Raw genomic sequence first — 9313 nt, forward strand, 5'->3', positions numbered from 1 at the left:
TTAAGTTCAAGAAGACTGACTCTTCTTACTGACTATGTTTTGAACCATTTCTGTGACACTAGTTATAGATTCAGATACTTCACTTCAGGTTTACTGTATCCCTCTGACCTTCTTATTGACGATGATACACAGAGATTGCATCGGTATAAATTAGAAGAGGCACAATGCCGACTTACGTACAAGAAGACAGACTCTTCTTACTGTCTATGTTTGAACCATTCCTGTGGCACTAGTTATAGATTCCGATGCTTCACTTCAAGTTTACTGTATCCCTCTGACCATCTAATTGACGGTGAAGCACAGAAATTGCATCGAAATTAAATACGAAAGGCACAATGCCCAATTAAGTTCAAGAAGACTGACTCTTCTTACTGACTATGTTTTGAACCATTTCTGTGACACTAGTTATAGATTCCGATACTTCACTTCAGGTTTACTGTATCCCTCTGACCTTCTTATTGACGATGATACACAGAGATTGCATCGGTATAAAATAGAAAAGGCACAATGCCGACTTAAGTACAAGAAGACTCACTCTTCTTACTGTCTACATTTTGAACCATTCCTGTGACACTAGTTATAGATTCCGATGCTTTACTCCAGGTTTACTGTATCCCTTGGACCATCTTATTGACGATGAAGCACAGAAATTGAATCGGAATTAAATGCAAAAGGCAGAATGCCGACTTAAGTACAAGAAGACTGACCCTTCTTAGTGACTATGTTTTGAACCATTCCTGTGACACTAGTGATAGATTGCGATGCTTCACTTCTGGTTTACTGTATTATTTTGACATTCTTACGAACGATGAAACACAGAAATTGCATCGGAATTAAATACAAAAGGCAAAATGCCGACTTAAGTACAAGAAGACTGACTCTTCTTACTGTCTATGTTTGAACCATTCCTGTGACACCAGTTATAGTTTCAGATGCTTCTCTTCTGGTTTACCGTATCCCTCTGACCATCTTATTGACGGTGAAGCACAGAAATTGCATCGGAATTTAATACAAAAGGCACAATGCCGAATTAAGTACAAGACGACTGACTCTTCTTACTGACTATGTTTTGAACCATTCCTGTGACACTAGTTATAGATTCCGATGCTTCACTTCCGGTTTACTGTATCCCTCTGACCTTCTTATTGACGATGAAACACAGAAATTGCGTCGCAATTAAATACAAAAGGCACGATGACGACTTAAGTACAAGAAGACTGACTCTTCTTACTGTCTATGTTTGAACCATTCCTGTGGCACTAGTTATAGATTCCGGTGCTTCACTTCAAGTTTACTGTATCCCTCTGACCTTCTAATTGACGGTGAAGCACAGAAATTGCATGGGAATTAAATACGAAAGGCACAATGCCCAATTAAGTTCAAGAAGACTGACTCTTCTTACTGACTATGTTTTGAACCATTTCTGTGACACTTGTTATAGATTCCGATACTTCACTTCAGGTTTACTGTATCCCTCTGACCTTCTTATTGACGATGATACACAGAGATTGCATCGGTATAAAATAGAAAAGGCATAATGCCGACTTACGTACAAGAAGACAGACTCTTCTTACTGTCTATGTTTGAACCATTCCTGTGGCACTAGTCATAGATTCCGATGCTTCACTTCAAGTTTACTGTATCCCTCTGACCTTCTAATTGACGGTGAAGCACAGAAATTGCATCGGAATTAAATACGAAAGGCACAATGCCCAATTAACTTCAAGAAGACTGACTCTTCTTACTGACTATGTTTTGAACCATTTCTGTGACACTAGTTATAGATTCCGATGCTTCACTTCAGGTTTACTGTATCCCTCTGACCTTCTTATTGACGATGAAACACAGAAATTGCATCGGAATTTAATACAAAAGGCACAATGCCGAGTTAAGTACAAGAAGACTGTCTCTTCCTACTGTCTCTGTTTTGAACCATTGCTGTGACACTAGTTATAGATTCCGATGCTTCACTTCAGGTTTACTGTATCCCTCTCACCATATTGCCCATGAAACACAGAAATTGATTTGGAATTAAATACAAAAGGCACAATGCCGACTTAAGGACAAGAGGACTCACTCTTCTTACTGACTATGGTATGAACCATTCACGTGTCACTGGTTATAGATTCCGATGCTTCACTTCAGGTTTACTGTATCCCTTGTACTTTCTTATTGACGATGAAACACAGAAATGTCATCGGAATTAAATACAAAAGGCACAATACCGACTTAAGTAGAAGAAGACTCACTCTTCTTACTGTCTATATTTTGAACCATTCCTGTGACACTAGTTATAGATTCCGATGCTTTACTCCAGGTTTACTGTATCCCTTGGACGATCTTATTGACGATGAAGCACAGAAATTGAATCGGAATTAAATGCAAAAAGCACATTGCCGACTTCAGGACATGAAGACTGACTCTTCTTACTGACTTTGCTTTGAACCATTAGTGTGACACAAATTATAGATTCCGATGCTTCACTTCTGGTTTACTGTATCGCTTGGACCTTCTTATTGACGATGAAACACAGAAATTGCATCGGAATTAAATACAAAAGGCACAATGCCGACTTAAGTACAAGAAGACTGTCTCTTCTTACTGTCTATGTTTTGAACCATTCCTGTGACACTAGTTATAGATTCAGATACTTCACTTCAGGTTTACTGTATCCCTCTGACCTTCTTATTGACGATGATACACAGAGATTGCATCGGTATAAATTAGAAGAGGCACAATGCCGACTTACGTACAAGAAGACAGACTCTTCTTACTGTCTATGTTTGAACCATTCCTGTGGCACTAGTTATAGATTCCGATGCTTCACTTCAAGTTTACTGTATCCCTCTGACCATCTAATTGACGGTGAAGCACAGAAATTGCATCGAAATTAAATACGAAAGGCACAATGCCCAATTAAGTTCAAGAAGACTGACTCTTCTTACTGACTATGTTTTGAACCATTTCTGTGACACTAGTTATAGATTCCGATACTTCACTTCAGGTTTACTGTATCCCTCTGACCTTCTTATTGACGATGATACACAGAGATTGCATCGGTATAAAATAGAAAAGGCACAATGCCGACTTAAGTACAAGAAGACTCACTCTTCTTACTGTCTACATTTTGAACCATTCCTGTGACACTAGTTATAGATTCCGATGCTTTACTCCAGGTTTACTGTATCCCTTGGACCATCTTATTGACGATGAAGCACAGAAATTGAATCGGAATTAAATGCAAAAGGCAGAATGCCGACTTAAGTACAAGAAGACTGACCCTTCTTAGTGACTATGTTTTGAACCATTCCTGTGACACTAGTGATAGATTGCGATGCTTCACTTCTGGTTTACTGTATTATTTTGACATTCTTACGAACGATGAAACACAGAAATTGCATCGGAATTAAATACAAAAGGCAAAATGCCGACTTAAGTACAAGAAGACTGACTCTTCTTACTGTCTATGTTTGAACCATTCCTGTGACACCAGTTATAGTTTCAGATGCTTCTCTTCTGGTTTACCGTATCCCTCTGACCATCTTATTGACGGTGAAGCACAGAAATTGCATCGGAATTTAATACAAAAGGCACAATGCCGAATTAAGTACAAGACGACTGACTCTTCTTACTGACTATGTTTTGAACCATTCCTGTGACACTAGTTATAGATTCCGATGCTTCACTTCCGGTTTACTGTATCCCTCTGACCTTCTTATTGACGATGAAACACAGAAATTGCGTCGCAATTAAATACAAAAGGCACGATGACGACTTAAGTACAAGAAGACTGACTCTTCTTACTGTCTATGTTTGAACCATTCCTGTGGCACTAGTTATAGATTCCGATGCTTCACTTCAAGTTTACTGTATCCCTCTGACCTTCTAATTGACGGTGAAGCACAGAAATTGCATGGGAATTAAATACGAAAGGCACAATGCCCAATTAAGTTCAAGAAGACTGACTCTTCTTACTGACTATGTTTTGAACCATTTCTGTGACACTTGTTATAGATTCCGATACTTCACTTCAGGTTTACTGTATCCCTCTGACCTTCTTATTGACGATGATACACAGAGATTGCATCGGTATAAAATAGAAAAGGCATAATGCCGACTTACGTACAAGAAGACAGACTCTTCTTACTGTCTATGTTTGAACCATTCCTGTGGCACTAGTCATAGATTCCGATGCTTCACTTCAAGTTTACTGTATCCCTCTGACCTTCTAATTGACGGTGAAGCACAGAAATTGCATCGGAATTAAATACGAAAGGCACAATGCCCAATTAACTTCAAGAAGACTGACTCTTCTTACTGACTATGTTTTGAACCATTTCTGTGACACTAGTTATAGATTCCGATGCTTCACTTCAGGTTTACTGTATCCCTCTGACCTTCTTATTGACGATGAAACACAGAAATTGCATCGGAATTTAATACAAAAGGCACAATGCCGAGTTAAGTACAAGAAGACTGTCTCTTCCTACTGTCTCTGTTTTGAACCATTGCTGTGACACTAGTTATAGATTCCGATGCTTCACTTCAGGTTTACTGTATCCCTCTCACCATATTGCCCATGAAACACAGAAATTGATTTGGAATTAAATACAAAAGGCACAATGCCGACTTAAGGACAAGAGGACTCACTCTTCTTACTGACTATGGTTTGAACCATTCACGTGTCACTAGTTATAGATTCCGATGCTTCACTTCAGGTTTACTGTCTCCCTCTGACCTTCTTATTGACGATGAAACACAGAAATTGCATCGGAAACAAATACAAAAGCCACAATGGCGACTTATGTACATGAAGACTGACTCTTCGTACTGTCTATGCTTTGAACCATTCCTGTGACACTAGTTATAGATTCCGATGCTTCACTCCAGGTATACTGTATCCCTTGGAACTTCTTATTGACGATGAAACACAGAAATTGCATCGGAATTAAATACAAAAAGCACAATGCCAACTTAAGTACAAGAAGACTGAATCTTCTTACTGTCTATATTTTGAACCATTCCAGTGATACTAGTTATAGATTCCGATGCTTCACTTCAGGTTTACTGTATCCCTTGGACCTTCGAATTGACGATGAAACACAAAAATTTCATCGGAATTAAATACAAAAGGCACAATGCCGACTTAAGGACAAGAAGACTGACTCTTCTTACTGTCTATGTTTGAACCAATCCTGTGACACTAGTTGTAGATTCCGATGCTTCACTTCAGGTTTACTGTATCCCTTGGACCTTCTTATTGACGATGAAACACAGAAATTGCATCGGAATTAAATACATAAGGCACAATGCCGACTTAAGTACAAGAACACTGACTCTTCCTACTGTCTATGCTTTGAACCATTCCTGTGACACCGGTTATAGATTCCGATGCTTCACTTCAGGTTTACTGTATCCCTTGTACTTTCTTATTGACGATGAAACACAGAAATGTCATCGGAATTAAATACAAAAGGCACAATACCGACTTAAGTAGAAGAAGACTCACTCTTCTTACTGTCTATATTTTGAACCATTCCTGTGACACTAGTTATAGATTCCGATGCTTTACTCCAGGTTTACTGTATCCCTTGGACGATCTTATTGACGATGAAGCACAGAAATTGAATCGGAATTAAATGCAAAAAGCACATTGCCGACTTCAGGACATGAAGACTGACTCTTCTTACTGACTTTGCTTTGAACCATTAGTGTGACACAAATTATAGATTCCGATGCTTCACTTCTGGTTTACTGTATCGCTTGGACCTTCTTATTGACGATGAAACACAGAAATTGCATCGGAATTAAATACAAAAGGCACAATGCCGACTTAAGTACAAGAAGACTGACTCTTCTTACTGTCTATGTTTTGAACCATTCCTGTGACACTAGTTATAGATTCCGATGCATTACTCCAGGTTTACTGTATCCCTTGGACCATCTTATTGACGATGAGGCACAGAAATTGCATCGGAATTAAATACAAAAGGCACAATGCCGACTTACGTACAAGAAGACTGGTTCTTCCTACTGTCTATGTTTTGAACCATTACTGTGACACTAGTTTTGGAGTCCGATGCTTCACTTCAGGTTTACTGTATCCCTCTGACCTTCTTATTGACGATGAAACACAGAAATTGCGTCGCAATTAAATACAAAAGGCACGATGACGACTTAAGTACAAGAAGACTGACTCTTCTTACTGTCTATGTTTGAACCATTCCTGTGGCACTAGTTATAGATTCCGATGCTTCACTTCAAGTTTACTGTATCCCTCTGACCTTCTAATTGACGGTGAAGCACAGAAATTGCATCGGAATTAAATACGAAAGGCACAATGCCCAATTAAGTTCAAGAAGACTGACTCTTCTTACTGACTATGTTTTGAACCATTTCTGTGACACTAGTTATAGATTCCGATACTTCACTTCAGGTTTACTGTATCCCTCTGACCTTCTTATTGACGATGATACACAGAGATTGCATCGGTATAAAATAGAAAAGGCACAATGCCGACTTACGTTCAAGAAGACAGACTCTTCTTACTGTCTATGTTTGAACTATTCCTGTGGCACTAGTTATAGATTCCGATGCTTCACTTCAAGTTTACTGTATCCCTCTGACCTTCTAATTGACGGTGAAGCACAGAAATTGCATCGGAATTAAATACGAAAGGCACAATGCCCAATTAAGTTCAAGTAGACTGACTCTTCTTACTGACTATGTTTTGAACCATTTCTGTGACACTAGTTATAGGTTCCGATGCTTCACTTCAGGTTTACTGTATCCCTCTGACCTTCTTATTGACGATGAAACACAGAAATTGCATCGGAATTTAATACAAAAGGCACAATGCCGACTTAAGTACAAGAAGACTGTCTCCTCCTACTGTCTCTGTTTTGAACCATTGCTGTGACACTAGTTATAGATTCCGATGCTTCACTTCAGGTTTACTGTATCCCTCTCACCATATTGCCGATGAAACACAGAAATTGATTTGGAATTAAATACAAAAGGCACAATGCCGACTTAAGGACAAGAGGACTCACTCTTCTTACTGACTATGGTTTGAACCATTCACGTGACACTAGTTATAGATTCCGATGCTTCACTTCAGGTTTACTGTCTCCCTCTGACCTTCTTATTGACGATGAAACACAGAAATTGCATCGGAAACAAATACAAAAGCCACAATGGCGACTTATGTACATGAAGACTGACTCTTCGTACTGTCTATGCTTTGAACCATTCCTGTGACACTAGTTATTGATTCCGATGCTTCACTCCAGGTATACTGTATCCCTTGGACCTTCTTATTGACGATGAAACACACAAATTGCATCGGAATTAAATACAAAAAGCACAATGTCAACTTAAGTACAAGAAGACTGGCTCTTCTTACTGTCTATATTTTGAACCATTCCAGTGACACTAGTTATAGATTCCGATGCTTCACTTCAGGTTTACTGTATCCCTTGGACCTTCTAATTGACGATGAAACACAAAAATTGCATCGGAATTAAATACAAAAGGCACAATGCCGACTTAAGGACAAGAAGACTGACTCTTCTTACTGTCTATGTTTGAACCAATCCTGTGACACTAGTTTTAGATTCCGATGCTTCACTTCAGGTTTACTGTATCCCTTGGACCTTCTTATTGACGATGAAACACAGAAATTGCATCGGAATTAAATACATAAAGCACAATGCCGACTTAAGTACAAGAACACTGACTCTTCCTACTGTCTATGCTTTGATCCATTCCTGTGACACCAGTTATAGATTCCGATGCTTCACTTCAGGTTTACTGTATCCCTTGTACTTTCTTATTGACGATGAAACACAGAAATGTCATCGGAATTAAATACAAAAGGCACAATGCCGACTTAAGTACATGAAGACCGACTCATCTCATTGACAATGATTTGAACCATTCCTGTGTCACTAGTTATTGATTCTGATGCTTCACTTCAGGTTTACTGTATCGCTTGGACATTCTTGTTGACGATGAAACACAAAATTGTATCGGAACTAAATACAAAAAGCACATTGCCGACTTCAGGACAAGAAGACTGACTCTTCTTACTGACTTTGCTTTGAACCATTAGTGTGACACAAATTATAGATTCCGATGCTTCACTTCTGGTTTACTGTATCGCTTGGACCTTCTTATTGACGATGAAACACAGAAATTGCATCGGAATTAAATACAAAAGGCACAATGCCGACTTAAGTACATGAAGACCGATTCTTCTACTGACTAAGATTTGAACCATTCCTGTCACACTAGTTATAGATTCCGATGCTTCACTTGAGGTTTACTGTATCCCTTGGACCTTCTTATTGACGATGAAACACAGAAATTGCATCGGAATTAAATACAAAAGGCACAATGCCGACTTAAGTACAAGAAGACTGACTCTTCTTTCTGCCTATGTTTTGAACCATTCCTGTGACACTAGTTATAGATTACGATGCTTTACTCCAAGATTACTGTATCCCTTGGACCATCTTATTGACGATGTAGCACAGAAATTGCATCGGAATTAAATACAAAAGGCACAATGCCGACTTACGTACAAGAAGACTGGTTCTTCCTACTGTCTATGCTTTGAACCATTACTGTGACACTAGTTTTGGAGTCCGATGCTTCACTTCAGGTTTACTGTATCCCTCTGACCTTCTTATTGACGATGAAACACAGAAATTGCATCGGAATTAAATACAAAAGGCAAAATGCCCAATTAAGTTCAAGATGACTGACTCTTCTTACTGACTATGTTTTGAACCATTTCTGTGACACTAGTTATAGATTCCGATACTTCACTTAAGGTTTACTGAATCCCTCTGATCTTCTTATTGACGATGATACACAGAAATTGCATCGGTATTAAATAGAAAAGGCACAATGCCGACTTAAGTACAAGAAGACTGACTCTTCTTACTGTCTATGTTTGAACCAACCCTGTGACACTAGTTGTAGATTCCGATGCTTCACTTCAGGTTTACTGTATCCCTTGGACCTTCTTATTGACGATGAAACACAGAAATTGCATCGGAATTAAATACATAAGGCACAATGCCGACTTAAGTACAAGAACACTGACTCTTCCTACTGTCTATGCTTTGAACCATTCCTGTGACACCAGTTATAGATTCCGATGCTTCACTTCAGGTTTACTGTATCCCTTGTACTTTCTTATTGACGATGAAACACAGAAATGGCATCGGAATTAAATACAAAAGGCACAATGCCGACTTAAGTACATGAAGAGCGACTCTTCTTATTGACAATGATTTGAACCATT

The sequence above is a fragment of the Schistocerca piceifrons genome, unplaced genomic scaffold (assembly GCF_021461385.2).
Source record: "Schistocerca piceifrons isolate TAMUIC-IGC-003096 unplaced genomic scaffold, iqSchPice1.1 HiC_scaffold_1746, whole genome shotgun sequence".
Lineage (NCBI taxonomy): Eukaryota > Metazoa > Arthropoda > Insecta > Orthoptera > Acrididae > Schistocerca > Schistocerca piceifrons.